At 34.2% G+C, this 19,320-nt stretch overlaps 1 pseudogene; it reads left to right on the top strand.

The window, feature by feature from the left end:
* Positions 1–500: 500 nt before the first annotated feature.
* Positions 501–2,183, top strand: LOC129884161 (peroxidase 24-like; annotated as a pseudogene).
* The last annotated feature ends 17,137 nt before the right edge of the window (positions 2,184–19,320 follow it).

The raw sequence follows: 19,320 nt of genomic DNA, 5'->3' as shown, positions 1-19,320 counted from the left end.
CTGACGGGGTTAAATCTTGTACCTCAACTGTGAAAGGCGTGAAATTCGCCAACTGATTTAGCCCTCAATTTCATTTACTTAATTTTTTAAGTTTATCTTAAAATTAATATTTTTTTTACAAACATAAAATTTTTATGACATGTTTAATACCATATAAGTTTTAAAAGTTGTGTGTTTTTTTTCTTCTTAAATTAATGTCTTGCCTAGTTAAATAAGTTGAAAATAAATTGAAATGGAACGACTAGAGAGGCGTACACTAAGCTCAACGTGCATATCATATGATGTACCAAGTACTAGTGTATATTTTAGGAGACTTTTGAGAAGATAAAGCTCCACACGACCCACAGTTATTTTTATATATGTTCCCACTAATAGCTATCACAATTGTGCCTATAAAAGGAAATTCTTCTTGTGGATAAAGCCATTGTGCCTCAAGCAATTTTCATCATCTTAATTATTCTTAGGCTTAAGTCCTTCACATTCCTAGCTAAGAAAAGAAAATGAGAACTCACTAAGTAATGAGTTGTCTTGTTTTTCTGTGTCTTGTTCTTGGTGGAGTTGCTGGGGGTGCAGGAAATGTACCACGTAAGAACTACTATATGAGCACTCGTTGTCCAAATGCTGAACAACTAATTAGAGATATCACTTGGAGCAAAGCTAAAAATGATGCTACCTTGGGTGCCAAATTGCTTCGAGTCCACTACGTACCATGATTGTTTCGTTAGGGTGAGTATACGAATTAGAGATATTACCATGCATATGTTAATCTCATAAGTAGTACATATGATTTTAGTTATATACACTGACTGACAATATATGGAAAAAAAATATTTACAGTGTCATTGTGTGTGAGCCTATTATAGAGCGCACACACGTTACATATATTAATGTCCTGACAATATGCAAATTTGTAGGGGTGTGACGCATCCATATTGCTGGACAAAGTTGGAACAGATGATTCTGAGAAGGAGGCTAGGCCAAATCTTTCTTTGGGTGGTTTCGATGTAATTGATGATATCAAGCGATAAGTTGAGGCTAAATGTCCTGGCATTGTTTCTTGTGCTAACATTTTAGCTTTAGCTGCTCATGGTGTTGTTTCTTATCCTGTAAGTAATATAATAAGTCTACGTATTTAAAAGAAGATTCAAGAAATTAATAATTTATGCTGACATTATAAAGAATATAAAAATGATCTACTCTAATTAAGTCATTGTATGCAGTTTAAAACTTTAATGTGGGAAGTGGAGACGGGAAGAAAAGATGGAAATGTTTCCCTTGCAAGTGAAGTGAACGGAAACTTACCTTCACCATTCTCAGATTTTGCAACCCTTAAGCAAATCTTTGCAAACAAACGCCTAAATGTTGATGATCTCGTTGCACTATCACGTAAAATATTATATTTATCTTACATTGTGAAGTTACCTAAAAGATAATTAAGTACAGGTAAATCGTTCATAATAAATGTGACTATTAATTACCTAGAGGATAAAGCATGTTGCATGCATTATGTATACTGTAAAAAGTAAAAATAAATTATACTCCCGGTCAAATTAAAAGAAGGGTGCATTTCTATATATATTTTGAAATAATATATATAGCCACACAAATTAATGTTTATACAATAACAAATTAGTGTCCATGGCTTCTTTTAAACCTGCACAAGCTTTAAAAAGTTTTCTTTCTTAAATTATATGTGCTCAGTAACATCGCCACTAAATTAGGATAAACAGAATACTCCATCAGTTTTAATTTGTTTGTTTGATTTGGACTTGACATGAAATTTAAGAAACGGAGGAAATAAAGACCGTTTGGATTGGCTTATAAGCTGTTTTCAGCTTTTTTTGAGTGTTTGGCTGGCCAACTTAAAGTCATTTTGTACTTAAAATAAGCCTCAATAAATAGTTGGGTTTATTTGGATGAACTTATTTTAAGGAGTTTATAAGTTGAAAACAGCTTATAAGTAAAAAAAATAAGTTGGCCTACACGTACTTTTTAAAAAAAACTTATAAGCTGCTTAAAAATAAGTCAATTCAAATAGGCTAATAATATTGATGTACTCTGTAAGTGTATATAAATTAAATCTGTGAGTAATATATTTCATGCATGTAGGTGCTCACACAATTGGTGTTGCTCATTGTGGAGCATTCTCAAGAAACTCTTCAATTGATAGAAATAAAAAATGACGAAGAAACAAATTGAAGTGAATTTTCTGTGTATATTTTCATCTACACAGTTCATGTTTATATAGCAATGAAAAGGAATAATTGAGAGCAACTAACTATACACCTGTCCCTATACTATTGATTTTTGCCATAACAAACTATATTTACACTTAATAAATAAAATGGGAATTGAATATTACTAATATTTACATTAGCATAGTTCTAGAGAACTCTTTAAAAAAAAAACTCGTGCACAGCATGTGATCATTTTGCTTTATTTGTGGCCACGTGTCTTTGGAGGAAATCAAATGTCTTCACAGTACTCTATAGCATTTTCTTTTTTCTGCAAAAAGTCTTTTAATGGTGGCTTTGTTTCCTTCGTCTTTTCCGATACATCGGAAATGTAATTAATTCCAACACCCCCCCCCCCCTCAAATTGGAAGGGGAGGAACGGACACCCAATTTGCTTAACAAAAACCGATGAGAAGATGTTGGAAGAGGTTTAATAAAGAGATCGGTTGGTTGTGAAAAGGAAGGAAGAAAAGAGAGAGAAATAAGGCTATCTAAGTATTGTGACGGACGAAGTGACAATCCAAGTCAACATGCTTTGTTCGTTCATGAAAGACTGGATTTTTAGCTATGTGAATCGCCGCCTGACTGTCGAAAAACAGTGGAATAGAAAGGAAAATGGGTAGATCTAGATCGAAAAAGAGGAGAATGAGCCAAGTAAGCTCTGCGACAACACGTCTCATGGAGCGGTACTTGGCCTCGGCGGAGGAAAGGGAGAGAAAGGCTTGTTTTTTAGATTTCCAAGAAATAGGACTGCCGCCAAGGGTTATGTAGAAACCGCTAATGGATAATCGGAAATCCGGGATAGTGGCCTAGTCGGAGTCACAAAAAGCAAGTAAAGAAAGAGAAGGAGAGGAATTAAGGAAAATGCCAAGACCGAGATCATTGAGAAGGTAATGGAGTACATGATGTGCTGCTACAAGATGTGCTTTGTGGGGTGATTGCATATATTGTCTTAAGTGTTGAACAGAGAAAGAGATGTCGGGGCGTGTGTGGATAAGAAGTTTAGTTGATCGATGAGCCTCCGATAAGTAGTAGCATCGGAGAGATGATCACCCATGTCAGCCTGGAGTTTGGATAAAGGTCTAGAGGTAAAGAAGCTGATTTCAAATCAAGTGAATCATACTCAGAAAATAGCTCAAGAAGAAACATGCGTTGATTTAGAATCAATCCTTGAGGCTTACGAATAATCTCAATTCCCAAAAAATAATGTAATTCCCCAAGTCCTTGATTTTGAATTCTGAGTCTAAAAATGATTTCAAGGCATCCAATTCCTCTTTGTTGTTCCAAGAAGTATGTCGTTGACATAAATGACTGAAATGGAAATAGAAGAATCATGAATCTTGTAAAATAATGAATAATCATTCAATGAATGAGTAAACCCTTTGAACTTTAAAGCAGTCGTTAATCTCGAACACCACTGTCGCGATGCTTGCTTTAAACCGTATAATGATTTCTTAAGTCGACACACCTGAGTTGAATCAGTAACTTGTAAACCAGCAGGAAACTATATATAATTTTTTTTTTCTAACTCTCCATGTAAAAATGCATTGTTTACGTCTAATTGATCTTGTCACGACCCAAGCCTAGGGCCTAGACGTGACATGGCGAATGATGAACCCGAAAGTACCTCAATCAAGCCTCTTAGCATTCTTTTAGCCTTTCATAGGTAATGATGATAAATAAATAAGCGAAAATTATAATAGTAAATCTTCAACTTACATATGTCCAACAATACCTCTAACTATTAGATTTAATGAGGCTAAGACAAGTCCCTAGCTCACCCTCAATTATAATAGAAGAAATGCCATAGTAAAATATCTTAACATATCATAAGCTAGAAAGATAAAGGAGTATTGTTCCAGGAACATGAAACTCACCAAAAGTAGTCTTCAATGGAATATCAACTAGCCACATGGAGGAGAACGAGGAGGAGCACTGATCCCTACATGGTGATATCATGTAGGCAAAAGATTATGCGTTAGTACTTTGAATGTACTAACTATGTAAGGATGCATGAACATTGAGGAAACCATTAAAACATTTATGTAATATGGAACATAATTTAATGTATGCATAATAAATCATATATATATCCTTTAAAACATTCATTTTGTGAGAAATTAACCATAACCGACATTTAAGACCATGCGAGCTATTACATGGAATCCAACATAACCCCCTACGTTGGCCGGGGAGACTACTTGCCGGGTAGAACTCCGTCAACTTCATTCATTTCTTTAACTTTAACTTTAAGGGCTATTTATAGATCCATTAGCCTAAGCCTACAAGGGCTCCTATGTTGGCACATAGTTAATAAGACAAGGGGTTGCTACTAGGATTCCCTTACCGAATCCCACCTCAATGCCTCATTCGATGCTAAGTCAATCCCACGAAATAGTTCAATACTTCAAAATATTCATAGCATATAACTTGAGAATTCAAACATCATATTCAGTAGAATAGCTCATTAAAACATTTGATAATTCAAATATGCAAGAATTGTCCTTATTGCATAAAGAATCCATCATTCATATCATTTCATCATTCTTTCATTTCATAAGACTCCTTTTTTTATCATAGATATTGCTTTCATAAACATTTATTTGGAGTCAAAGCTTTCAAGTCAAACTTTATTAAAAACATAGTAAAACTAGGTGGGTTCAAATCACTTCAACTTGCAAATATAAATATACATAAATACTTTGAAATCCATTAATTAAAAATCATGCTTTAAACAACCCACCACGAATTTCAAGAACCTTTAAATAGATAAATAAAAGAATTACTTGTAAACCATCAATTCATACATTTGAAATTATGTTGCATCAAAATAGAGCAATAATCATTAGTTTAACCATGATTCATACTATTAAGTAAAATTAAGAATTACCATAAGAAAATATTACTTGAAATCAAGAGACTTAATTGAAAGAGTTTTTGGACTACATGGGTGGAAGAACCCATGGATAAATACCCACATAACTTAGAATAAAGCTTAAAGAAAATAAATATAATTTATCATATAATCAAAATAATTTAGACATGACAGTGGAAGAAATACTCTCATTGAAGCCTTACATACGTGGAATCCGAAGCTTTAGTCGGAACCGAAAGACTTAATGAACACTCTTGAGTCCTAACTTTTCTCCCCGCCGGAACGTTTTGTGTACTACCCGGAGTATATGAATCACCGGAATAGTATTTCTTCACTACTAAGAACTAAAACTATATTTGAGAATGTGTAAAGAAGTGTATAGAGAGAAGACTTACTTGAGAAAGCTTGATGAATAAAATGAGGAAATAAGGTGGGTATTTATAGGTGGGAAAGAGAGACCTAACTGTTGACACCCAATTTTGGCTCTCTGTACTCAAAATTAACGTCTTCAGGCTACTTGATCGTTAAAGAACACAAAATATAATATTTGTTTTTATACATTTTTTTTAGTTTTTATTTATTTATTTATAATTATCCTTATTTTTAGCATTTTCATGAATTTGTTTTCTCATTTTTTTTTATAATTTATGAATAAGCATTCTTAGTTTCGTAAATAATAGGATTCTTATCCATGTTGACATCGATCCTCCACAATGCAAATTAATCATCGAGCTTCTATAAACACTCCTTTCCGTCACAGCATTCTGTCTTACAATAATTAATTTATTTGATCTACTTAACCTCCGAAACTTAAAATATGGTCTTCACAAGAGTTGTAGGTAAAGATCTTGGGGTTACTCAGAAATTTGAATCACCCAATTTGGATATTTCTATGAAAAGTTATGCCCAAAATACAGAGGTTGTATCATATTTAGGCGAGAATTGAAACATCGTATACAACGTTTTTAGGGGATGTTACATTATCTCTCCCTTGGGAACATTCGTCCTCGAATGAGGAAAGACTTAGCTTGAGTAGAGTAGAGTGTAAACCAACAACCTATCATTAATGCAATAGTGTAATTTAAAATATCGTTTAAAACATATTTTATAATTTTGCAAGCATATGACAAGAAACGTTGAGATGCAAAGATTTCAAGTAATTGAGCAAGGACAACTTAATACCTTAGGTTTGGGTAGAGGGGAAAAGATGAGGGTATCTCTTAATCATATCTGTTTCCTCTTCCCATGTTGCAGTTTCTATTTGTTAATTCCTCCAAAGGACTTTAACAGATGCAACTTCTTTGTTCCTCAATCTCTTAACTTGCCGATCCAAAATTTCCACAGGAACTTCTTCATAGGTCAAGTTTTCTTCAATATTCACTACTCCCATAGGTACAATGGAACTAGGATCACCCACACTTTTTTTCAACATAGACACGTGAAACACCGGATGAACCATGGCCATTTCCAATGGTAATTCCAACTCATATGCAACCTTACCAACACGTCTCACGATTCTATAAGGCCCTACATACCTAGGGATCAATTTTCCTTTCTTACCAAATCGAACCACACCTTTCATGGGTGAAACCTTCAGATACACCCAATCATCCACATTAAACTCAAGATCCCTTCTTCTAGTGTCAGAATAGGACTTTTGACGACTTTGAGCCATCTTCAACCTTTCTCTAATGATCTTCACCTTCTCTAAAGCATCAAGTACCAAATCGAGGCCCAACAAGGTCATCTCACCTACTTTGAACCAACCAACCGGTGATCTACATCGTTTCCCATACAAAGCCTCAAATGGTGCCATCTCAATACTTGAGTGGTAACTATTATTATAGGCAAACTCGATGAGAGGTAGATGATCATCCCAATTCCCTTTAAACTCCAACACACAAGCCCTTAACATATCCTCTAGTGTTTGAATCGTCCTTTCGGCTTGCCCATCCGTTTGAGGATGAAATGCTGTGCTCAACTTTACCTTAGTACCGAGGCCTTTTTGAAATGATCTTCAGAAGTGAGAAGTGAATTGGGTACCACGATCCGAAATAATGGATAATGGCACACCATGCAACCTCACCAACTCCCGAATATATAACTTGGCATAGTCTTCGGCACTATAGGAAGTTTTAACCAGTAGGAAGTGAGCTGACTTAGTCATTCTATCAACAATTACCCAAATCGAGTCATGACGCTTCCGGGTATGAGGCAAACCCACTACAAAATCCATATTCACATCTTCCCACTTTCAAGTTGGAATTTCAATGTCTTGGGCTAGGCCACCCGGCCTTTGATGTTCGGCCTTCACTTGTTGGCAATTCGTACATTCGGACACAAACCTTGCTATGTCCTTCTTCATGCCACCCCACCAATACAACTCCTTTAAGTCTCGGTACATTTTCGTTGAACCGGGATGAATGGAGTATGTAGAATTATGAGCCTCCATCATGATCAAACTCCTTAGGCCATCAACATTTGGAACACATATCTGACCTTGATAGTATAGTACCCCATCTCCCCCTTGGGAAAAGACCTCTATCTTCTTTTCCTTTACCAACTTCTTTAACTCGATAAACTTTGGGTCAAGATCTTGCTTGGATTTAACATCCACCACCAAAGATGATTCAGACCTATTTTGAACAACCATACCCCCATCATTAGTACCACACAACTTCACCCCTAATCTAGCCAATCGGTGAACATCTTTCACCAACTCCCTCTTACTTTCATCCACATGGGCCACACTCCCCATAGACACTCTACTAAGTGCATCAGCAACCACATTAGCTTTACCCGGATGATAGTGCACACTCATGTCATAGTCTTTAAGGAGTTCTAGCCACCTCATTTATCTTAGATTAAGGTCCTTTTGGGTGAACACATATTGAAGACTCGTATGATCAGTATACACATCCACATTCACCCCATAGAGGTAATACCTCCAAATCTTCAGAGCAAAAACAACGACCGCCAATTTAAGGTCATAGGTAGGGTAGTTACGCTCATGCACCTTTAATTGCCTAGAAGCATAGGCTATGACCTTGCCGTTTTGCATTAAGACACAACCTGAACCAATCTTTGAAGCATCACAATAAACTACAAGCCCCTCTAATCCTTCTGGGAGAGTCAAAATAGGAGCAGAGGTAAGTCGATATTTTAAGGTCTGGAAACTCTTCTCACACTCATCTGTCCATATGAATTTGGATTTCTTTTGGGTCAATTTTGTTATAGGAGATGAGATAGAAGAAAAGCCTTTGACGAACCTTCTATAGTACCCGGCTAGACCTAAGAAGCTCCTAATGTCTGAAGGAGATAATGGTCTAGGCCAATTTTTGACTGCCTCTATTTTCTTAGGATCAACCTTGATCCCATCACCGGACACTACGTGACCAAGAAATGCTACCTCATTTAACCAAAATTCACACTTACTAAATTTTGCAAATAATTGTCTATCCCTCAAAGTTTGAAGCACAACTCTTAAGTGATTTTTATGTTCTTCCTCACCCCGAGAGTAAATCAAAATATCATCAATGAAAACCACCACAAAAGTATCAAGGTAAGGTTTGAACACCCTATTCATCAAGTCCATGAACACCGCCGGTGCATTCGTTAACCTAAAACTCATCACCACAAACTCATAGTGACCATACCTTATTCGGAAGGCCATTTTGGGAATGTCACATTCCCTCACCCGTAGTTGGTGATAGCCAGATTGAAGGTCAATCTTGGAGAAGTGACTTGCCCCTTGCAATTGATCAAACAAGTCATCTATTCTAGGGAGTGAGTACTTATTCTTAATGGTCATCTTATTTAATTGACGGTAATCTATGCACATTTGAAGCGATCCATCCTTCTTTCTCACAAATAACATAGGAGCACCCCATGGCGAAATACTTGGTCTTATGAACCCCTTCTCTAACAAGTCATTTAACTGTTCCTTCAACTCTTTTAATTCTGCCGGGGCCATACGGTAAGGAGGAATAGAGATACGTTGGGTATCAGGGAGGAGATCGATACCAAAATCAACTTCCTTTTCGGGAGGGACACCAGGAAGGTCTTCGGGAAAGACATCGGGGAATTCATTGACTATAGGAACCGACTCAAAAGGAGGACTTTTGGAGTTGACATCCCTAACCCTCACAATGTGGTAAATACATCCCTTAGAAATTATTTTGCGGGCCTTAAGATAAGAAATAAACTGACCCTTCACCACCGAATCATGACCCTGCCATTCAATAATAGGATCATTTGGAAATTAGAATTTGACTCGACGATTCCTACAATCTATGGAAGCATAAGATGCATGTGACCAATCCATCCCAAGAATGACATCGAAATCTATCATGTCAAGCTCAATGAGATCACAAGGAATAACTTTATGCAAGATAGACACAAGGCAACCCCTATAGACCTTTCTAGAAATAACTGACTGTCCAACGGGGGTAGACACCAAATAGGGCTCTAATAACATTTCAGGTAAAACATCAAATCTATTAGCAAAGAATGGAGTAACAAAAGATAAATTTGCACCCGGATCTAATAGTGCATACACATCAAAAGAAAAGACCTTTAACATACCGGTAATCACATTGGGTGCATTCTCAACCTCTTGTCTCCCATGCAAGGCGTAAAAGCGATTGGTGCGTTGGATACCTCCCTGGACTTGTTGACCATAAGTAATTTGGCCTTGAGTCCTACCACTACCATCTCTACAATCCTTAGCATGGTGGCCCAGCTTGCCACACTTAAAGCATACATTGGAGCCAGCTAAGCATTTCCCTTTGTGAGTCCTTCCACACTTCTTGCAAGCGGGGAAAGTTTGAGTAGCAACATTCTCTCTTGGAATCATTGGTTTACCACTCTTGTCCTTGTTGAACCTTGGAGGAGGAGTATTGGTGGAACCTTTTCCCATAAATCGTTGCCCACCTTGGCCTTTGCCATTGTTACCATAATCAGACCTTTGAGGGTTAAACCCTCCACCATCCACTCTAGCCTTTTTGAACCCCCTTGATCTCTCTCTAAGCTTCTCTTCTTTAATTTGTTCTGCGTAAGTCATTAACCGAGAGATATCCATCTCTTTGACCAACATGGCCGTTTTGCACTCCTTGGATACCAAGCTTGACACACCAAAAATAAACTTGTTCATCCTAGCTCTTGGGTCGGAGACCATGAAGGGAGCATAGTTGGACAACTTAGTGAATTTGAGAGCATACTCTCTCACGCTCATACTCCCTTGACTGAGGTTGATGAACTCTTGGATTTTGGCCTCCCTTAGCTCCAATGGGAAGAAGCGGTCTAGGAAGGCACTTTTGAACTCTTCCCATCTTATCGACCCTATTTCTTTATCCCTCTCAATAACCCATTGTTCATACCACACTCGAGCCACACCTTTGAGTTGATAGGATACTAGCTCGGCCTTCTCATTTGATGGCACACCTATGATATCCACAATCCGATACACCTCATTAATGAACTCCATAGGGTCCTCATCTAGTTTAGAACCATCGAACTCGGGTGGATTCATCCTTTGGAAATCCCAAATCCTAGAGGCTGGATTTTGCATTTGGGGAGGAGGAACACCTAGATTCCCTTGGTTAGCTATGACTTGGGCTAACAAAGTAATAACACTGCAAAACTCGGCATGGGTTACCCCATCCTCATGATATTGGGCATTAGGAATCGGAGGAGTTTGGTCCTCATCGTCAACCCTTGCTCTTCGAGGTGGTCTTCCATGAGTCATTAACTAGAGAACACAAAATGGGTCATTAGTTAAAGGAAAGCTTAGGACACTCTAAGGCACGACATGAATTTGAAAGAAGTGAAAATTTTCCTAAATGCCTCATAGTCTTTTATTCATAATTGTGGCGCGCTTCACAACCATGAATAAGAACCTATTCGATGCGGTATGTTAGACTTCCAAGGATCATTCAAAACCTTGGGCTCTGATACCAAGTTTGTCACGACCCAAGCCTAGAGCCTAGACGTGACATGGCGAATGATGAACCCGAAAGTACCTCAATCAAGCCTCTTAGCATTCTTTTAGCCTTTCATAGGTAATGATGATAAATAAATAAGCGAAAATTATAATAGTAAATCTTCAACTTACATATGTCCAACAATACCTCTAACTATTAGATTTAATGAGGCTAAGACAAGTCCCTAGCTCACCCTCAATTATAATAGAAGAAATGCCATAGTAAAATATCTTAACATATCATAAGCTAGAAAGATAAAGGAGTATTGTTCCAGGAACATGAAACTCACCAAAAGTAGTCTTCAATGGAATATCAACTAGCCACATGGAGGAGAACGAGGAGGAGCACTGATCCCTACATGGTGATATCATGTAGGCAAAAGATTATGCGTTAGTACTTTGAATGTACTAACTATGTAAGGATGCATGAACATTGAGGAAACCATTAAAACATTTATGTAATATGGAACATAATTTAATGTATGCATAATAAATCATATATATATCCTTTAAAACATTCATTTTGTGAGAAATTAACCATAACCGACATTTAAGACCATGCGAGCTATTACATGGAATCCAACATAACCCCCTACGTTGGCCGGGGAGACTACTTGCCGGGTAGAACTCCGTCAACTTCATTCATTTCTTTAACTTTAACTTTAAGGGCTATTTATAGATCCATTAGCCTAAGCCTACAAGGGCTCCTATGTTGGCACATAGTTAATAAGACAAGGGGTTGCTACTAGGATTCCCTTACCGAATCCCACCTCAATGCCTCATTCGATGCTAAGTCAATCCCACGAAATAGTTCAATACTTCAAAATATTCATAGCATATAACTTGAGAATTCAAACATCATATTCAGTAGAATAGCTCATTAAAACATTTGATAATTCAAATATGCAAGAATTGTCCTTATTGCATAAAGAATCCATCATTCATATCATTTCATCATTCTTTCATTTCATAAGACTCCTTTTTTTATCATAGATATTGCTTTCATAAACATTTATTTGGAGTCAAAGCTTTCAAGTCAAACTTTATTAAAAACATAGTAAAACTAGGTGGGTTCAAATCACTTCAACTTGCAAATATAAATATACATAAATACTTTGAAATCCATTAATTAAAAATCATGCTTTAAACAACCCACCACGAATTTCAAGAACCTTTAAATAGATAAATAAAAGAATTACTTGTAAACCATCAATTCATACATTTGAAATTATGTTGCATCAAAATAGAGCAATAATCATTAGTTTAACCATGATTCATACTATTAAGTAAAATTAAGAATTACCATAAGAAAATATTACTTGAAATCAAGAGACTTAATTGAAAGAGTTTTTGGACTACATGGGTGGAAGAACCCATGGATAAATACCCACATAACTTAGAATAAAGCTTAAAGAAAATAAATATAATTTATCATATAATCAAAATAATTTAGACATGACAGTGGAAGAAATACTCTCATTGAAGCCTTACATACGTGGAATCCGAAGCTTTAGTCGGAACCGAAAGACTTAATGAACACTCTTGAGTCCTAACTTTTCTCCCCGCCGGAACGTTTTGTGTACTACCCGGAGTATATGAATCACCGGAATAGTATTTCTTCACTACTAAGAACTAAAACTATATTTGAGAATGTGTAAAGAAGTGTATAGAGAGAAGACTTACTTGAGAAAGCTTGATGAATAAAATGAGGAAATAAGGTGGGTATTTATAGGTGGGAAAGAGAGACCTAACTGTTGACACCCAATTTTGGCTCTCTGTACTCAAAATTAACGTCTTCAGGCTACTTGATCGTTAAAGAACACAAAATATAATATTTGTTTTTATACATTTTTTTTTAGTTTTTTTTATTTATTTATAATTATCCTTATTTTTAGCATTTTCATGAATTTGTTTTCTCATTTTTTTTATAATTTATGAATAAGCATTCTTAGTTTCGTAAATAATAGGATTCTTATCCATGTTGACATCGATCCTCCACAATGCAAATTAATCATCGAGCTTCTCTAATTTTAAACAATTTGAAATAATTAATCTTTTAAAAATCCAAAAATATATATTTTAAATACTTTAAAATAACTTTGTCATTTTATAATTTTTGAATGATATATATAGTTATATATAATAATTTATTACTTTTTATCATTATTCAAAAATAATCTCAAAAAGATTTTATTTTAATTAATTATTTCGTAAATTAGTGTTGACATCCAATTTTGACCGACCTATAACCCATTTTTCGATTGCCATTTAATTAAATGTGTATTCTTTAAATTTTTATTTATTGTATGTTTGAGCTTACATTTGGTATAATATTTAAAATTTTATTATTGTTATTATTATATAAATAATATTATTATTTACTTCATTGGTTATTAATTTAGAATATTGATTCCAATCATCCATCTCCTTTTGACTAATCCTACATAAAGAAAAAGGAAGACAATCTTTTTTTTTCTTCTTTCAAAAGAAGACTAACACATACTACTCTCTCTATTATCTTCTCTTTTCCTCCCTCACAAACACACTACTCTCTCCATTCTCTTCTCTTTTTCTTCCTAAAAAATACACCACTTTCTCCATTATCTTCTCTTTTTCTTCCTCAAAAAGTCTCAAAAGAAGCTTGTCCTTTCATCTAGAACAAAGCAACTCCTCCCTTGTGGTAAGTAAATCAAATTCGATTTTTGAAACTGCATAGCTGTTAGTAATTTTGACATATCTCATTGTATAAATCTTTGTTTTTAGTAAATAAATATGTTTTGGAAAGATGAAACACGTACCTACAACTTTTATGTTTATATTGGAGCCTAGATCTGCTGTTATTGGATCGAAAAATAGGACGCAACATAGGACAAGTTTTTTCCAGATTTTTTATTTAAAATTCCAGCATGTACAACCGCTGGTATTTTGATCATATCTTTTTGTACAAAATGTATTTTGTGATGATTTTTTTGTTTTTGCAATCTTAAGACATATATCTACAACTTTCATGAAGGACATAAAGTCCAGTTTTGCCGTTTGGAGTTTCAAATCTTAGGTACAACATGAGGTACATTTTTGGTCGGATTTACTATTTTGATAGCCTTAAGTGTTGTTGTTTGTTGTTGTTGTTGTTTGTTGTATAGTCTTAACTGATAATATAAAATATTACTTCAAATTTATATATAGTTCAAATTGTAATTGGCCAATGAAAAAATCTTTCCGTCGATTTTCGAGGCCTCCCCATTTTAAAAAGACGGAAATTTTAGTTTAAGTTTATATTAGACGTTATATTTTGCAAGTTAAAACAAATTCCAATAGTGTTAAATCAATAACCTCCGGGTGGCTCCATCTTCGGAAAACAACAAATAGCTATCGCGATGGTAAATTCGGTAAGAAACTAACAAGTAACACAACTCTATCTCTCCTTTGTTTTTTTTGTTTTTTTTCATTGTTATTTTACTTTTTTTTGTTTATAGATCTACTTTGTTTTATGATAGATATAATTATTGTAATGTGTTTCTATTATTTTTTTTACTTTATTATTGTTGTCTCCATTATATCTCTTTATTAGTGATATCTATTGTCATATATGTTTGCTTTTGATTATTTTAATTGATTGTTTAAAAGATATGATAGTTTTGATCTACTTTGTTTTATGATAGATATAATTATTGTAACTTTTTTCTATTATTTTTTTTACTTTATTGTTGTTGTCTCCATTATATCTCTCTATTAGTGATATCTATTGTTGGTTGAGTGAAAATTATTATTTTGTTTTTGTTTGACTACTTTTGTTAATAGTTTAACTTTATTTGTTTTGGCTATATTTATTCATCACTTTTGTTTGTTGGTGGATTATAATTGATGATTAATGTATACTTTATTTATTTATAGTTATCTTGTATCTATTTTTAACTTTGTTTGACTACTTTTGCTAATAGTTTAACTTCATTTATTTTGACTATATTTATTCATCAAAGAATTATAATTGATGATTAGTAATAATTTATTTTCTTTAATACATGATTTCTTATTTAATGGATATTGATATTATTGTTTTTATTCTTTTTGACTATGTAGGATATACTAAAGCTAGGTTGATTCACTTGTCATTAACTTTAGTATTACTATTTTATTTTTTATATTATCATGTGTTTAAGTTAATTGATAAAATCTTCTCACTTTTTTTTTGTCATATTGTACCTTTATTTTTGTGGGTGTTGGTGCTTGATGATGTAAATATTCACTAGTTGTTTTTTTTCTTTTGTTATTTTGTTTATGTTACTATTTTTGTTGAATTATTGTTGTTGGTTTGAATTTTACATCTTTTATCTAGTGTATTTCTTATTATGTTATTAATTACGCTATTATTGTTTCACTTCTCAAATATCTTATATGTTCTCTCTATTATGTCGATTGTTTCATCAATTATTGGTTGTCATGGCTTTCACGCCATTTTATTAAAATAATTTTATTATTTTTAATTATTATTGTAATTCATCATATTAAATAGAGATTATACCTAATAGGTCGATGAAGAAATTACCGTCGATTTCCAAGGCCTTCCATGTTTATAAGATGGATTTTATTTTTAGTTATTATTATTATTATTATTATTATTATTATTATTATTATTATTATTATCATCATCATCATCATCATCATATTTATTCCTTACTAACACTTCTATTAAGTCTTTTACAGGTACTCAAAATTGCTTCCTGAGAAAGCTATTCGAATTAAGTTCGAATAATATATTTAATTTATTATTGTGTATATTATTTACGTTAGGCAAACATTAAGCCGTTCCTTATATTATTGTTTTAATTTATTCTTTATGTATATTTTATTACATATTTGCGCAATATTTTCATCTCCTCAATTTAAAAGCTGAGTTTAGCTGGGTACCACATTTTGTGGATTTCGAAGGATGCCTAACACCTTCCCTTTGGAATAATGTAAACCCTTACCTAGAATCTAAACTGGTTTTTTGCAGATTGAAACGTGAGTCATACAGGTCATGCATCAAATAGGTTTTCCTTATTTTCCTTAATAAATTAGGTGGCTACTCTATACAATAACTAATCCTTTTAGAGTCTGTATGTTGTGCTTTATCTAACCTCGATTAAAAATAGGGCATAACACTAACAATAAATAAAATAATTATAAAGAAAAATCTGAAAAATTTAATGGAATATATTGATGTCATGGATGATGTTAAATGGAGGACAATTTATGTCATGAGTGATGTCAAATGTATCTAGATCTTTCCATGGTATGTGAAATGGGTTATCTTTGACAGAATACTCCTTTTGGAGCTGCGTTTGAATAGGATAAATTTCTTATTAGGATTTGGTGTCTTCATAAGAATTGTAGATATAGAAGTCTAGTTTTATGTTGTTCAAGAATCAACCAATTTGGATAATCCTACAGTAAGATATGATTTTTCTTCTATAAACACTCCTTTCTGTCATAGCATTCTGTCTTACAATAATTAATTTATTTGACCTACTTAACCTCCGAAACTTAAAATATGGTCTCACAAGAGTTGTAGGTAAAGATCTTGTGGTTACTCAAAAATTTGAATCACCCAATTTGGATATTCCTATGAAAAGTTATGCCCAAAATACAGAGGTTGTATCATATTTAGGCGAGAATTGAAACATCGTATACAACGTTTTTAGGGGATGTTATAGATCTAAACCCCAACCTTTCTTTATTGCCAATGCTAAAACACATCTGATAGTGGTTATTTTAACAACGGGGCTAAAAGTCTCTGTAAAATCGATGCCCTCTATCTGTATATCTCCCCTAACAACTAAACGAGCCTTGGGTCTCTCCACACTGCTGTTAGAGTTTAATTTCACATTGTAGACCCATTTTGTAGGCAATGCTTTCTTGCCAGGAGGCAAAGTGACCATTTCCCAAGTGTCGTTAGTGATTAAAGCTTCTAACTTTTTAGTCATAGCATCTTTCCATCCTGGATATAAAATTGCTTGGAAAAAGGTTGTGGGTTCTTGAATGTGTGAAAAGAATTTATGTAACATTGGTTAGGATTAGATAGGGCAGCAAAAGCGATAGAAGATTTTTCAAGTGGAGTAAAACAGAAATATGATACATTAGAGAGTTGGATACCGTTGCAAACATAATCTTCCAAGTATGGAGGAGTATGAACTGACCTAATGGATCTTTTGAGAGCATTGGGAATGGTAGGAATAGCAAGGTTATCAGGTTCTAAAATATCAGTGGGGAGAGTAGAGATAGAAGAAGATGAACATCTAGGAGAAACTGAGGAAGAAATAGTTGTAGAAGGATGACTAGCAGAAGGTAGGACATTGACATTTTCTTGAGTAGGAATAGTGATAGGAGTATCATTTGCATAATCTATATGAAGAATATGAGGAACCAAAGGAAAGAGAGGCATAATAGAAGTAGAGGAAGCAAATGGAAAAACATTTTCATAAAAGATAACATTTCTAGAAACAAGAACCTTGTTAGTTTTGAGACTAAGCAACTTATATCCTTTTTTCCAAATGGGTACCCAAGAAAAATACATGGCTCAGCTCTAGGGTCCAATTTTGATCTACCCTATACCAGTGTAGAGGTGAAAGCAAAACATCCAAAACTCCTTAAATGAAAATATGAAGGACTGGTCCCATATAACTTTTCATAAGGTGTTTTAAAAGATAACAATTTTGTAGGAGATCTATTAATGATGTAGGTTGCAGTCATGAGTGCATCCCCCCAAAACTTATGTGGAAGATTAGATTGAAAACAGGGCCAGACCATAATTTGAACACGCGACTCAAATGTTTTAACAACAATTACCAGGCTATTAAGTATTTCATTTTTCTAATTTTTAGACTGATCAATAAACATCCTCTCTATAGTCAGGTTTGTTTGGAATATTGAAATACAAGGTGATTCTATGTATATCTTATATTAAAAGCTCAAAACTTTGGCCAAGAAACTTGGTACATGGTCTATAGAAGGGATATGTGATGTATTCAAGAGGGTTAAGGAATTGAAAAATGAAATCTCCTATTGCAAAGCAACCTATGAAGTTATAGATTAAGAGAGCAACAGAAAAAACCTACACAAAACCCAGGCAAAGCACATTAAATTGCTCAAGATACAGGACGTGACCCGTAGAGACAAAGCTAGAACTAAATGGGCAAAAAAGGGATATACTTATTCTAAGTATTTTCATAGTGTCCTCAGAAAAAAAAATGCTCAAGTTTACAAGATTAAAAATCTACATATCTCAGGAAATAAATGTGAAGGGATGTTGGTCACTACACATGCGTCAAAAGACATTGAAACATTTTCTTTTAAATTAAGAGAGAAAAAACACTTCCACTTTCCAGGCACATATCAACAAATACTTCAAAAGAGCAAGACTATCCAAATATGGGAGAAAATAGTAGAAATCCCACGTAAAGAATTAAGAGAAATCAAAGATGTAGTGCTATGTAAAACTGTCGAGTACATGCTCCTTATATAGGAGTGAATTGTAGAATCCTAAACTTGCTATACTTAGAGACCATTTGGACTAGCTTATAAGTTGATAAAAATAACTTTTTGAGTATTTGAATGGCCAACTTAAAGTAATTTTGTGTTTAAAATAAGCCCAAAAACATAATAGGGCTTGTTTGACTTAGCTTATCTACAACAGCATATAAGGTAAAAACAACTTATAAGCTATTTTAAATAAGCTAAGCCAAGCAGACTCTTAGAGTTCTACTACAATACATACATAATTTACATGAGTAGTTGTTGACTACTATTACCATGCATATAACTTATTCTAGTCAACTTTAGCTAATACGAGTCATAGAAATCTAGTCGACTTTTAGTAGCCCAGTCCTAGTGTAACTCTAACTCTATAATAGTTAACAGTTGTACATGTTGATTGTTCAACCTGTTCCATATCTTCAGCTTCTCTTATCTTCAACACTTCCCCTCAAGCTAGTGAGTGGAGAAATTGTTACTCCTAGCTTGCTTTCTTAATGTTTTGGTATGAATATCAGCTAGTTGATCCTTGGACCTTACAAACTGAGTAAGAAGTTGACCTCTGGTCACCTTTTCTCGAACAAAATGATAGTCCATCTCAATATGCTTGATTCTTGCATGCATAATTGGATTGACTGTTATGTACAAAGCACTCAAGTTATCACAATACAGTATAGGAACTGACTTGAGGTCCACTCCAAGATCATGAAGTAGATATG

This window comes from Solanum dulcamara, chromosome 4, assembly GCF_947179165.1.
Source record: "Solanum dulcamara chromosome 4, daSolDulc1.2, whole genome shotgun sequence".
In the NCBI taxonomy this organism is placed as follows: Eukaryota; Viridiplantae; Streptophyta; class Magnoliopsida; order Solanales; family Solanaceae; genus Solanum; species Solanum dulcamara.
The sequence above is the reverse complement of the archived record's forward strand: the minus strand, read 5'-3'. Positions and strand labels throughout refer to the sequence as shown.